The following is a 13,012-nucleotide window of genomic DNA, read 5'->3' as shown; positions in this document are numbered from 1 at the left end:
CCTCTTCCAGCAATTTTACAGGTCTTTAAGTGTCACATCTAAATCTGCATTTGAATGAGTTGGGTACGGTTATAAAATGAATGTCAGTAAGGGAATCATGTCGAATACTGACAAAAGACTGTTCCATTAGCCCATCTAAACAAGCTAAATAATCTCAACCCTGGTTATAAAAATTGCTTTTAAAATCACAGAGGTACTTTTTAGTTTGAGGATTGATTCTCAAGGGTCCAAGACTCAATTTTCTCAAAAGTAAGGCTTAGTTATTCATATTCAATGGATGTAATAGGCTTCAAGGAGGGACTGGCTTGTGCGTCAGTGTACAGTCTTCCATGACTCTTTAAAAAAGTACGTATACTTTTGTGCCCTTGCCCCAACTTGCAACAACTCTGAAGGGCCATCCCAGCTCCGGAGTGCCCTTACAGGATCTCCTGACATCTTTGTTGTGACTGCATCACAGCTCAACTAACTCCTTCTTTTGCCTAATTCTGCTTCCTTTACTCCCTCACTCACATTACACTCAAGAATCATCCCCATTAAGGCACCTATAGCCAAATCACTGTCTCACAGTCTCTTTCACAGCAACCTCAACCTACAACACTTTTCCTTAACCCGGAGAGTTGGAGGCCTGCCCCGCCTCTCTTAAGTCAACCCCTTTCCTCTAAACCTTCATGACAGCAAAATGGGGGTTGAGACTTCGACACACCATGTTTTTAAGTTTCTGATTCTTATTGTACAACAGAATCCTTCTCTAGGCACTTTTGAAGATTGTGTAGAGGGGAGTGGACTGACTGCCCCTTGTCCTGCGGTATATGGGAAGAATATATTTAGGCTCTTCCCAAATAAAAAGAAGAAACTTTGCTGCAGTGACCAATTAGATCTATGGTTTGGTAAAATTCTACTTGGAAATTATGAATTGATTTATTTGCTTAACATTTGTCTCTGCTCTCAACCAATTCAATGAGAATCCCTGAATTAATATTTAAAAAGGCTTTAGAACTAAGAATGTTTTGAATGAGTAATAAATACATATAGTAATTTTCAAAAGGTAAAAAAATATACTTCTATACATACACACACACATACACACACTTTTTTAAACTAGTAATTCTTATTTCAATACCAAAAGAAACCGTCAAATTGTTTCTGCTAAAATACTAGCAATTATATACAGTCTAATCTAATACTCATATTCAAAACCAATGACCAAGTATTAAATACGATCAATGTCTTAAATTTCCATCCCCACTACCTGGGTCCCAGTTACCATTATCTCATGCTTGGATGACTGGTTTTATATCTACTCTGCCCCACTCTAATCCTTGCTCCAATCGCAGCCAAGGAGATCTTCTCAAAATTCGAATCTGGTCTCAAGTGTCATCTCCTCCTCCTTCTCTCCCCTCCGACCACCGGCCTTTCTTCTAGTACCTATATTTGAACGTTCTTTCCTATCACAGGTCCTTTGCATATATTAGCCCTTTTATCAGGGGCACACATTCCTTCCCTCTTCATTTGTTAACATTTACTCATGTCTTCAGATTTCTGCTTCAGCATCACTTTAGGGAGACTTCCCTAATCTAAGACAGTCAAATTCTCTTGTTATAGACTTCTTATATTTACATTTTTATATTTGTGATTATCTGGTTACTGGTGGTCTATAGAAACTTGTGCTTCTTCCTAACACCTGTTACATTTGCATTTTTGTATTTGTGATTATCTGGCTACTGATGATCTATAACACTAAACCATCAGCTTTATGGGCAAGGGTTTTACCTGCTTTTACTCACCATTTACAAGCCCTCTGTTGGAGTAGATGCTCAATATGTATTCACTGGGTGAAAACATTGGCAAATGTTTTATCTCCTACAAAATAGCCCCCAAAGCAACATGAATTTCACCATCTTTTTCCCCTAGTTGTTTCCAGTGATCGAAAGAACCCCAATAACAAATCTTTGGCTAGAAGATTCTTTTTTAAAATATCTGTTACATGAGGAAGATGGGGCTGGATCTTCTTAGCACCCACCCATTTTGAAAGAGGGTTGTAAAGCATAGACAGCATAAAGGGATAGTGCCCAGAATGCAGATACTCTATTACTTGTAACCACAAGATATCAACACCAGGACCATTTCCTTCTCTTGACACTAAAAATAACTTCATCAAACGGGGAATTACTCAACTTCTCATCTGCACCCCTTCTCTGAAGTTGGTATCCCGTCCATCATTTGAACCCTGGTACATGCTAGAACCCTATTCAAGCTACTCTCAAGTAAAGATACCAGCTCTTATCATTCCATTTTCTCCTTTTCATGGATGGGTTAAGTCTCTTTCCTGAATTGTATTCTTATGACACCAATCAAAGCATATGGGAGTAGGGGTTGGAGGGAGAAGGGGAAAAGCAGATTGTTCACAAATGTTAGGTTTAAAGAACTTCTTTATTCTTAATGCCTTGAAGAAAATTTCCAATGGTAGCAAAATCTTTTTCTGGGAAAAACTGTTTTCATTTTCACTTTCCATGGGCTTTTAAAAAATACTTAAGCCTCTTGGGGCAGTTTCAAAAAATATTTTTATAAAAGTTCTGGCCGGGCGCAGTGGCTCATACCTGTAATCCCAGCACTTTGAGAGGCTGAGGCGGGTGGATTACCTGACATCAGGAGTTCAAGACCAGCCTGGGCAACATGGTGAAACCCCGTCTCTACTAAAAATACAAAAATTAACTGGGCGTGATGGCACGTGCCTATAATCCCAGCTACTTGGGAGGCTGAGGCAGCAGAATTGTTTGAGCCTGGGAGGCGGAGGTTGCAGTGAGCCAAGACTGTGCCACTGCACTCCAGCCTGGGTGACAGAGCGAGACTCCATCCCAAAAAACTTTCTGCGAAGATAAATTAGAGGCCCTGAAGCAAGATTCACAGTGATATGCATGTATTTAACACTGTGTGAGAGGCTTGAAAATGTATGCCACATTTTCAGTGTATGTTTAGGAGTGTATTTTTCTGAAGAAACAGTCCCAATATTGCTTCAGATTCTCAGTCTCTAGTACTTAATATACTGCCTGGCATGTAATAAATGCTTTATAAATACACAAACAAAAGGATGAGAGAATGAATGAAGGCAAAGCCCTGAAGACATTCAAAGGAATGACCACAGAAGTAAATTATCTAACACCAGGAAACATTGGTGTCAGTGAAGTCCAAGGAAAAGAAGATTTCAAGAAGAAAGTGGATAAACTGTCACATGTTGAGCAGAGGTCAAGTCAGACAAGGTCTGAGAAATACCCAGTGGATTTAGAAATGAAGTGGTAGTTGGTGACCTTTAAAACTGGTAATTTCAGTTGAGGTAAAGTATTGCAGTTGGTTGAAGAATAAATAGGAAGTTCAAGGAAAGAAACAGTGAGTACAGATAACTTTTTCTTTTTTTTTTTTTTATTTTTAATTTTTTTTTGAGACGGAGTCTCGCTCTGTCGCCCAGGCTGGAGTGCAGTGGCCGGGTCTCAGCTCACTGCAAGCTCCGCCTCCCGGGTTCACGCCATTCTCCTGCCTCAGCCTCCCGTGTAGCTGGAACTACAGGCGCCCGCCACCGCGCCCGGCTAATTTTTTGTATTTTTTAGTAGAGACGGGGTTTCACTGGGTTAGCCAGGATGGTCTCGATCTCCTGACCTCATGATCCGCCCGTCTCGGCCTCCCAAAGTGCTGGGATTACAGGCTTGAGCCACCGTGCCCGGCCAGATAACTTTTTCATGAACACTTGTCTGTGATAGAGAGGTATGAAACAGAAGAGAGAAGGGCAAACTGGCATAGGATGGTTTTATTGTTTTCTTCTAAGATAGAAAAGATGTGAGAAAGGCTAAATGCAGTGGGAAGCAGCCATAGCTAAGTAAAACGAGAAAAATCCTAAAGAGTAGGAATGAATGGGAAGAGATCCAGAGCCTCAGACCGGAAGAGGATCACCTTTTCCACTGTGCAAGGAGGAAAGGACAAAAAAAAAAAAAAAAGACAAAAAAAATGGGTTATCAATGAAGTAAGTTTGAAGATGTGGTCACACTAATTTGCTAAAGTTTCCATCTTATGTTTTCTATTTTCTCTGAGAAAATGGGAGGTAAAATAACCTGCTGAGAATGAAAGGGTAGGAGATCTAGTGAGCACACAGGAAAGGGTCTAAGGTCAGCAGAAGTTTAAAACAGCTCCTGTGGAGAATGGGAAACAGAAGAATTGCCAGGCAAAGTCATGAACACAAATGTCATAGTACTAGTTTTCACCAATGTGTGATTTTTCTCTAAGAAGTCTTTTGAGCAGAAAGGGGTTTCTAAGAAAAATCCCTGCCACCAGAGGCTACCTTATCTCTTGTGAGTGAGAATTAAGTCAAGTGACTTAAATTCAGGTTCAAAATTGTGGTGGAAATACATTTATGTGAGTATCACATGCAGAAATTATGGTGAATCTGAAATTAAGGTAGGAAGTTATTGGTATTATTTTAAATATCTAGAAAATAAAAGTTTGCCTCTTTAAGGGACTAAGAATGGTGACAGGAAAGTTTTTTTGTACAGGGAAATGAAAACCATTGTCGAGGCCAGCACAGTGGCTAATGCCTGTAATCCCAGCACTTTGGGAGGCTGAGGCAGGCGGATCACCTGAAAACAGGAGTTCGAGACCAGCCTGGGCAATGTGGTGAAACCCCATCTCTACCAAAAATACAAAAATTAGCACAATGTGGTGGTGCACACCTGTGGCCCCAGCTACTCAGGAGGCTGAGGCAGGAGAATCGCTTGAACACGGGAGGTGGAGGTTGCAATTAGCCAAGATCATGCCATTGCACTCCAGCCAGGGCAACAGAGCCAGACCCTGTCTCAAAAACAAACAAACAAATAAAAAAACCCATTGTCAAAGCAAATCCCTAAATTAAGTACAGTCATCATGCACTACATAACAATGTTTCAGTCAACAATGAACAGTATATGCACTGCTGGTCCCATAAGATTAAAATGGAGCTGCACTATATAGCTGTATTAAAAAACAAAAACAACTTTCATATTGTATTTTTACTGTACCCTTTCTATGTTTAGATATATTTAGAAATGCAAATATTTACTATTGTGCTACAACTGTCTCCAGTATTTAGCACAGTAACATGCTGCACAGGGTTGTAGCTTAGGAGCAACAGGCTATAACATGTAATCTAGGTGTGTAGTAGGCTACACCAGCTATGTGTGTGTAAATAAGCATGATGGTGAATTCGCCTAATGACACATTTCTCAGAACATATTCCCACAGTCAAGTGATGCATGATGGTACTTAGAGAGTCCCACAGGTGACCTAATAACTGAAGCAATCAGCTCTCAAAAGCTTTACCCTGTCACTTCACAATGTCAGCATCAACAAATCCAGAACAAAAGGAAGGACATCTAGAGAGAGAAATCCAGAGCAAAGACTAGTTAGAGTGGTTTTCTCAAAACAGATAGAGATGGAAGGCAACAAGAGGGTGCATGATCCCCAGCACATCTCTCCAGGCCAGCTGAGCCAAGCCTCAGAGAGGGCAATGGAGGTCCTCAGCCCATCAGCCATGACATACATATACATGACATAATCACTCAGACTCACCTAAAATTAAAAACAAGAAACAAACAAACAAATGGAGGACTCTCTCATGCCTATTCTACCAATTTTAAGTCAGTTCAGTCTCTAATGTTCAGTAGGTCATCAGGCAAAGGTGACATCACACTCAATCTCCAAACTGATGCCTATTCTCTTTAGCTTTTTTTCTTCCTCTGGCTACAGACACCCAGAAGCAGCTGGTGACATTAAATACCTCATCACTGTTACTTCCCTCCTTATCTGTTTTCTGGCTTGGCTGGAGACCTACCAAGAGGGTTGGTTACAGAGCCAAGGTTTAAGATGAGTGCTTTCAACACTCTCCACCTAGCAAAACCTACTCTGTCTTGAAAACAGTACAGCAGTCCAAGCGTGGAAGCAGAGAAGAGAGCTGCTTTGAAACACAGTCTAAATAAGTGGTTAAATGCACATTTTCTAAGGGCAAACTTCTATGGTTTATATCCTACTGACAGTAGACAGAAATTGAGCTTTATTTTCCTCATGCACAAAATGGAGATAACAGCGCCATTGAGAATATTAAAGGAGACAATCCAGGTAAACTTAAAAGACTGGAATACAATAAGCACTCAATATGTGTTAGCTATTACCATAATATCTGACCTAGGGTTGTGTTTTACTGGGTAGGTCTAACAGGGAAAAGGGTGCAAGATTGTAATGGTTGAAGTGATGGGAAGTAAAATGTAAAAGCTGACTGGGAGAGAAAACAGCACAGCCAAAGGATTGGAGTTCTTGAAGCTGAAGTACAGATGCACTGGAAGTCATTCAGCTAAAAAGCTGGAAAAATGGGCAGAGAGCAGAAGAGATTTTTAAGTTTTTAAGCGTGTAGCTGCTGATATAAATAATTATAAGATTCAGAGACTGGGTGGCTTCGTGAAAAGGTAAAAGGTCACTAAATTTGAGGTCAAGCAGTTGAGAACCAGGATGTTGGTTTAGTTAACCACATGGAATTTGAAGTGACCATCATAAAGGTGGGACTTGGGGAGAAGAGAGTAACTATAAGCCAGGTGCCACAGTCTTCAGTGAATGAAAGGAAATGAATGAGAATGGCAGGGACAGGAAACTCAGAAAATAATAGTCATATTGTATGAGCACAGCTAAAGAAGGATGCCAACTGCTCTTCCCAATTCCAACTGATGCTAGCTGGTGGGAAAAGACCATAGACCCAAAGCTGCTTGCAATGCTTAAGAGAGTATAACGACAGTACAGCAAACTGACCTATCCAAAATGTTACTGTTCCTGATGAGAAACACAGCCATCAAACTGTTTAGAGCGCCTTCTCAAAGCAGCCTGGCTATTCCGGGTGTCATGGTATCTCTGAAGGCCTTTCGAAGGATCATTTGTGTCCTCTCTCTACCCCCGCACATATGTCCACCACAGTATGGCGCATACTTTATGTATTTTTTTATTGATTGAACGATTGGAGACAAGGTCTCACTCTGTCACAAGGCTGGAATGCAGTGGCATAATCACAGCTCACTGAAGCCTTGACCTCCTAAGCTCAAGCGATCTTCCCACCTCAGCCTCCTGAATAGCCAGGACTACAGGTGCAAACCACCATACCTGGCTAATGTTTTCTTATTTTTTGCAGTGATGGGATCCCTATGTTGTTCACAGTAGTCTTGAACTCCTGGCCTCAAGCAATCCTCCTGTCTCAGCCTCACAAAGTACTAGGATTATAGGCATAAGCCACGACATTTGGCCACATGAATATATTTAAATGTCACTCTCCCATAGGTACTTCCAGGGCTGAGGCAAGATATAGTCATCTTTTAATGCCTATCTCTTAATGCTGTGCAAGCACTTCATAAATGTTATAAAAGAGTTCTCGCAGTCACCAAATCAGGGAACAGAGCATAAAAAGAATACTCTCCTATGAAGATGGGTCATGAAGCATTTAAGCTTTGACTATAAAGAATGATTTTTTTCTGGGTGGGCGTGGTGGCTCACGTCTGTAATCCCAGCACTTTGGGAGGCTTGGCGGGGGGGTGGGGTGGATCACTTGAAGTCAGGAGTTCGAGACCAGCCTGGTCAACATTGTTAAATTCTGTCTCTACTGAAGAAAAATACAAAAATTAGCTGGGCGTGGTGACGGGTGCCTGTAATCCCCTCTACCTGGGAGGCTGAGGAAGGAGAATTGCTTGAACCTGGGAGGCGGAGGTTACAGTGAGCAGAGACTGCAACACTGCACTCCAGCCTGGGCAAGACTGAGATCAGGCCTCAAAAAAAAAGAGAAGGGAAGGGGAGGGCAGGAGAGGGGAAGGAAGGGGAGGGGAGGGGAAGAAAAGAAAAGGAAAGAAAAAAGAAAAGAAAAGAAAAATGATTTTCCAATAAAGATTAGAAAGGAGGTATGATATTTTTTCACCAACTGGTAGGATAACATTTTTAAACACTCCCGATGAGAAATCATGGCTGACACCTAAAAGGAAAAACTCAGGATTTGGAAAATAAATTTGTTAGTTAACTTGGAAAATCCTTTAACCAGTACACTAAATGAAAAACAATGATGTCTTAAATTAGCAAAATCCATTTGTATTCCTTGTTTAAAAGTTTAAAAATTTTAAACTTTTTAAAAATTTACTTGTTTAAAAGTTTAAAATTTTTAAACTTTTTAAAAATTTACTTACCCTAGAGTTTACATGAGATGCTTATAAATTCATCTTTGCTGTAGGTAAGTAATGAGAAGGTTTTAGAATTTTGTTTCTGGTCCTCCTTTCAAGTGTCCCATGTCTTTCTGTTTTATTCTTTTGAGTCACAGAATATCTCCAAATGTCAAATGTTCAAATTCATCCGTATCTGATATAAATTCTTGAAGATGCAGAAAAAGTAGGGAAAACAAAGTGAATATATCTTATGATTTCAGCCTAGGTGAATTCACATTTTGTTGGGGTGGGGGGTTTACTGTTACTCATTTACAGGAAAACAGAAAGATGGAGAAAAACGGTGTGGAAATAATAAAAATTTTAAAGGAAAACAATTTTCAGGGTAATACAAAGCAATCCTTAGGTACTTAAAAAATTATTCAAAGAAACTATTTGCTCCAAATGTAGTGATATCATTTCTCCTTCAGTTCTTCAAACTTGAAGGTCTTTGATTAATAAGCATAAACTTCTGTGAAAACTTCATAAAATGAATTACTTTTTTGGACTAATAAAATAATTTTTTGTAGGCCCTTAGCTTTATTCTCCTTTGGGTTTGGGGAACTCAGTAAAGTATACATTACAAAGTCTGTGCAAGGAAGTAAGTACTAACAGAAGTGAATACTATTCCCTCATTACTGCACAGGCATAACTAAAGAATAAAAACTGTGTTTTCTGTAAAAAAAGGGCTCTGAGAAAAGGAAATTCATAGTGAAAATTCCAAGATGTTCATGGTTAATGTTCACTCAGTAATGAAGTGCTATCACATGGTACAGAGTTTTATTTTAGTAGCAGGAATTTTTGTAATTACGTAAATGACTTTACTCCTGTATCTGGTCTTTAAAAATTGAATATACAGGCATATATTCTTTACAGAATTATGTAAGTAAAATTATAGCCATAATCACATTTAACAATTGAAATGATTTTTAACATCTGGATTATTAATATAAAATAATTTCCTGTATCTCATGTTTAGTTAAAACACTGTGTTATTTGAGGGTAAAAATTTTTTTTGTTAATTTTCCCAAATCCCTTCCAGATGATATGTCACACACTGGCTTTTCTGGCCACAGCACAATACTCAGCTGATTATCTACAGAAAACAGTCTACAACTCTATAATTATTCCTGTGCCACCTTCCTGGTTCTAACTGAAGTACAGACTATCAGACAGCCATACTTATGGTTGGAATAATTTCTCCTGTTACATTATTCTCACACTTGCCCATCCCAAAACTTGAACACTTTTCTGCCCATTGACATAATTTCAATACATCTTCCAATTGTAGTTTATTATTCATAACTCAGAAATATTCAACATTATTTGGAATAATATTTGGGAAAGACAGTATGCCTAATCACCTCCAGAATACTCACAAAAATTAAATAAGCTATCAACATTTTTTGAACTTTTCTTACAATGAAGATTGCTAAAAATTAAATAATGTTCCTATACTTTGGCCAGTTTAAAAATAAATCAGATTTCTTGTTGGAAAGTCTATATGCCAACACTTCAATTTTTACTATACCTCTTCAACGAACAAAATATACCCCATACTTGATGACAACCAACAATAACAAGCAGAAGAAAAGATATCTGGAAAGAAAGACAGTTTGTAACAGTGAACTTTTGAATGCAAAAAATTTCAGTGCAACATATTTTTGCACTATTAATACTATTGCAGTCATGTGCTGCATGACATTTCACTGATGGTCCCATAAAGTTATAATATTTTTACTGTACCCTTTCTACGTCTAGACATGTTTACATATGCAAATACCATTGTGTTACAACCGCCTATGGTATCCAGTACAGTAATATGCTATACAGGTTTGTAACCTAGGAGCAATAGGCCATACCATACAGGTATGTAGTAGGCCGTACCATGTAGATTTATGTAAGTACATGCATAATAACAAACTCACTCAACACATTTCTCAGAATGTATCTCTGTCATTAAGCGATGCGTGACTGTGTATTTTATGTCTAATTCAAGCCAAATACAATTTTTTAATGTTGTATTTGTAATGTGAAATGAAGATGTGGTGGGGCACTGTGGCTCATGCCTGTAATCCTATAACTTTGGGAAACTGAGGTAGGCAGATCACTTGAGCCCAGAAGTTCAACACCAGCCTGGGAGAAATGGTAAGACCCTGTCTCTACCAAAAAATTAAAAAATTACCCGGTGTGGTGGTGTGTGCCCGTAGTCCTAGCTACTTGGGAGGCTGAAGTGGGAGGATCACTTGAGCCTTGGAGGCAGAGGCTGCAGTAAGCCAAGATTACATCACTGCACTCCAGCCTGAGCAACAGAGTGAGATTCTGTCTCAAAGAAAAAAGAAATGAAGTCTTGTTTACTTCATTGAGTAAATGTTCACTGAAAACTCACTATGTGCCAAGCATGTTCTCAGTATGGGGGATTCACAGGTGATAAAGACAAACATGGTTCCTATTTTTCCATTATTATGAAGACTAAATTTTTTAAAAATTTATTTTGCAGATGTGATCAAATGAAATCTATGCTTTATCTTGAATCATTTACATTCAAAAATACTTAATCCTGCAATAAAATGTTACAAAGTCACAGATGTTACAGAGTTAGGGTTGAAAATGAGCTCATCAATTCCAAGATGCACATTATTTTACATTTTGACATCTCTAAAATCAGTCACATCTTACAATGTGACCAGACTAGACAGCAATGGAGATGGAGTTGGCACTGCCTATATGTGCATCAAAACTTCAAAACTCAGAATGAGCACAAGGGGCTTGGAAGAAAATCTCAGGTTCAATAGTAAAGGCACCATTGTAAGGATTTTTTTTTTTTTTTTTTTTTGAGTAGAGATGAGATATTGCTATGCTGACTGACCAGGCTGGTCTCAAACTCCTGGCCTCAAGCAATCCTCCCATCTGGGCCTCCCAAAGTGGTGGGATTACAGGCGTGAGGCACCACACCCAGCCTTAAGGATTTTTGATGATTCAAGGTTCAATAAAACATAACAGTTGAAAGTTTTCATTTATTATAGGTGAGGAAAATGAAATTTAGAGTGGTCACATGACTTGCCCTAATTCACAAAGCTGGAGAGGTAGAATAGAGTCCAGGTCGGTTTTCTACAGTCATTCACTCTTCTACCAGTGTACAGTTATATGGAGGAAAAGGGGTGTCATACAAAATAAGTAGGTAAGAAGATGGCTCTAGTTTTGTAACCATAAGCAAGGAACTTAATCCGTCCTTGCCTCAGTTTCTCCATCTATTAAAACAGGGATTTAACAAACCTAACTCACAGTACTGTTGTAAGCATTAAATAAGATATGTCTGGCAATTGTCACAAAGATTGGCATATGTTAAGTACTCCATAAATGTCAATTATTTGAGATCAGACTTTACATTTATTATACACTAAGTCAAGCCCACATATAGTTGTTTGTCTAAAGCACTAGAAAACTAAATAAACTGGTCAAATGTTTGAAGTGATAAATACAACGAAAATTTCCACCTTAACAATGTTTTGTCCAGGTACTGTGCCAAGAACCCAGTAGACCTACCTGCAAGAAACCAAACAAAAAGCAAGATTCCACGCTGGCATGATGATCAAATTACGTACTTCAATATGTGTGAATGCATTTATAAGCACAATCTCAATACATAAACAGGGAGCAAAATATTTAATGTATAAACGGATCATTTCTTTTTGCTTTATTTAAAATACTATATCAGAATCACCCCAGGACCTTGATAAAAATTTTTTTAAAAACTATTATAACTACGTATATTAAGCCTGGTTAAAATCACAAGTTTTAGAGGTTTAAGCCTTACTAGCTCAGCTCTTCTAATTTTGAGAGTTTCAGTGAAAATCTAAATTATAACACAGTATGTGGAGTAAACTTGCTTTAAATATTAGCTTCTACATTGTTTCTATAAAAATAGTAATCTTCTGTCTTTTAATATCAACTCATCACATATTAAATATTTCAGTTAAATCAAAATTTCAGTTGAAATCTTCAATCTAAAAAATACACAGTTATGCGCTTAAAAAGTAATTTTAACCACTAGGAAATGTTAATGATTAACTCACATTTGTTTCTGTTTCACTCCATGACAAAACCTACAGGACACCCTGCAGAGAGGAAAACTCACATTAATATATCCAGAATTTTATTTTCAGAAGCTTCTGGTAACGAAAACTTTATTATGAGGTGTCTTCATGTTACCACCGCGCAGTAGCAAAGTTAAAATATTCTAAAGATTAGTCTATTTTCTCATACTGGTTTTTTTTTCTAATGCTTTTGCTAACATGTTGTCTAAATTTAAACCTTAAAACGATCACATGACCCAATATGCGAACTCTGCCTATTAATTCTAAAACTTTTAATAACAGTTTGCTTATGTTTGAGACTTAAAAAAAAAACAAAACAACATACTGCACTATGCCCATCCTAGATATTTTCTAGGATCAAAGTTTATCTGGAGCAGGGCAGGCTGTGGTTGAGGGTGGTTGGGTCAGCAGGGAAGAGCCTTATGATCAGCTCTGAGCGCCTCCACGGTGAGGAGCACCCAGAATTAAGAGAGACCAGGCACCAAAGGGTGGGGTAACTCAAGGTTCCATTTAGAAGACTCCAGCCTCGGCCGCCCGTGACTCCTCGACGAGCCCCACCTCTCTAGGTTCCAGTATCCGGCCCGCCCCTTCCTCCCAGGCTACCACGGTATGGCCCGCCGAGCTCCCGGGCCGCGGGAAGTGACGGAAACAAAAACTTGGTACACAAAGAAGGGCTGG

At 38.8% G+C, this 13,012-nt stretch overlaps 1 long non-coding RNA gene across 3 annotated transcripts in view; it reads right to left on the bottom strand.

The window, feature by feature from the left end:
• The window catches only part of LOC105478471 (uncharacterized), a 79,734-nt gene extending 66,753 nt beyond the window's left edge, over window positions 1-12,981 (bottom strand). The window contains exons 1-5 of one of the 3 annotated variants that reach the window (XR_011607723.1): window positions 12,660-12,981; window positions 12,314-12,355; window positions 11,735-11,783; window positions 9,769-9,836; window positions 8,226-8,406 (exon numbers count right to left, since the gene is read on the bottom strand). This is a non-coding gene — a long non-coding RNA (uncharacterized lncRNA). Of the gene's footprint in view, window positions 1-8,225; window positions 9,837-11,734; window positions 11,784-12,313; window positions 12,356-12,659 lie in introns of all 3 variants that reach the window. The other 2 variants (XR_011607721.1, XR_011607722.1) reach the window with 2 other exon arrangements.
• Window positions 12,982-13,012: the final 31 nt, after the last annotated feature.

This window comes from Macaca nemestrina, chromosome 9, assembly GCF_043159975.1.
Source record: "Macaca nemestrina isolate mMacNem1 chromosome 9, mMacNem.hap1, whole genome shotgun sequence".
Taxonomy (NCBI): domain Eukaryota; kingdom Metazoa; phylum Chordata; class Mammalia; order Primates; family Cercopithecidae; genus Macaca; species Macaca nemestrina.
The sequence above is the reverse complement of the archived record's forward strand: the minus strand, read 5'-3'. Positions and strand labels throughout refer to the sequence as shown.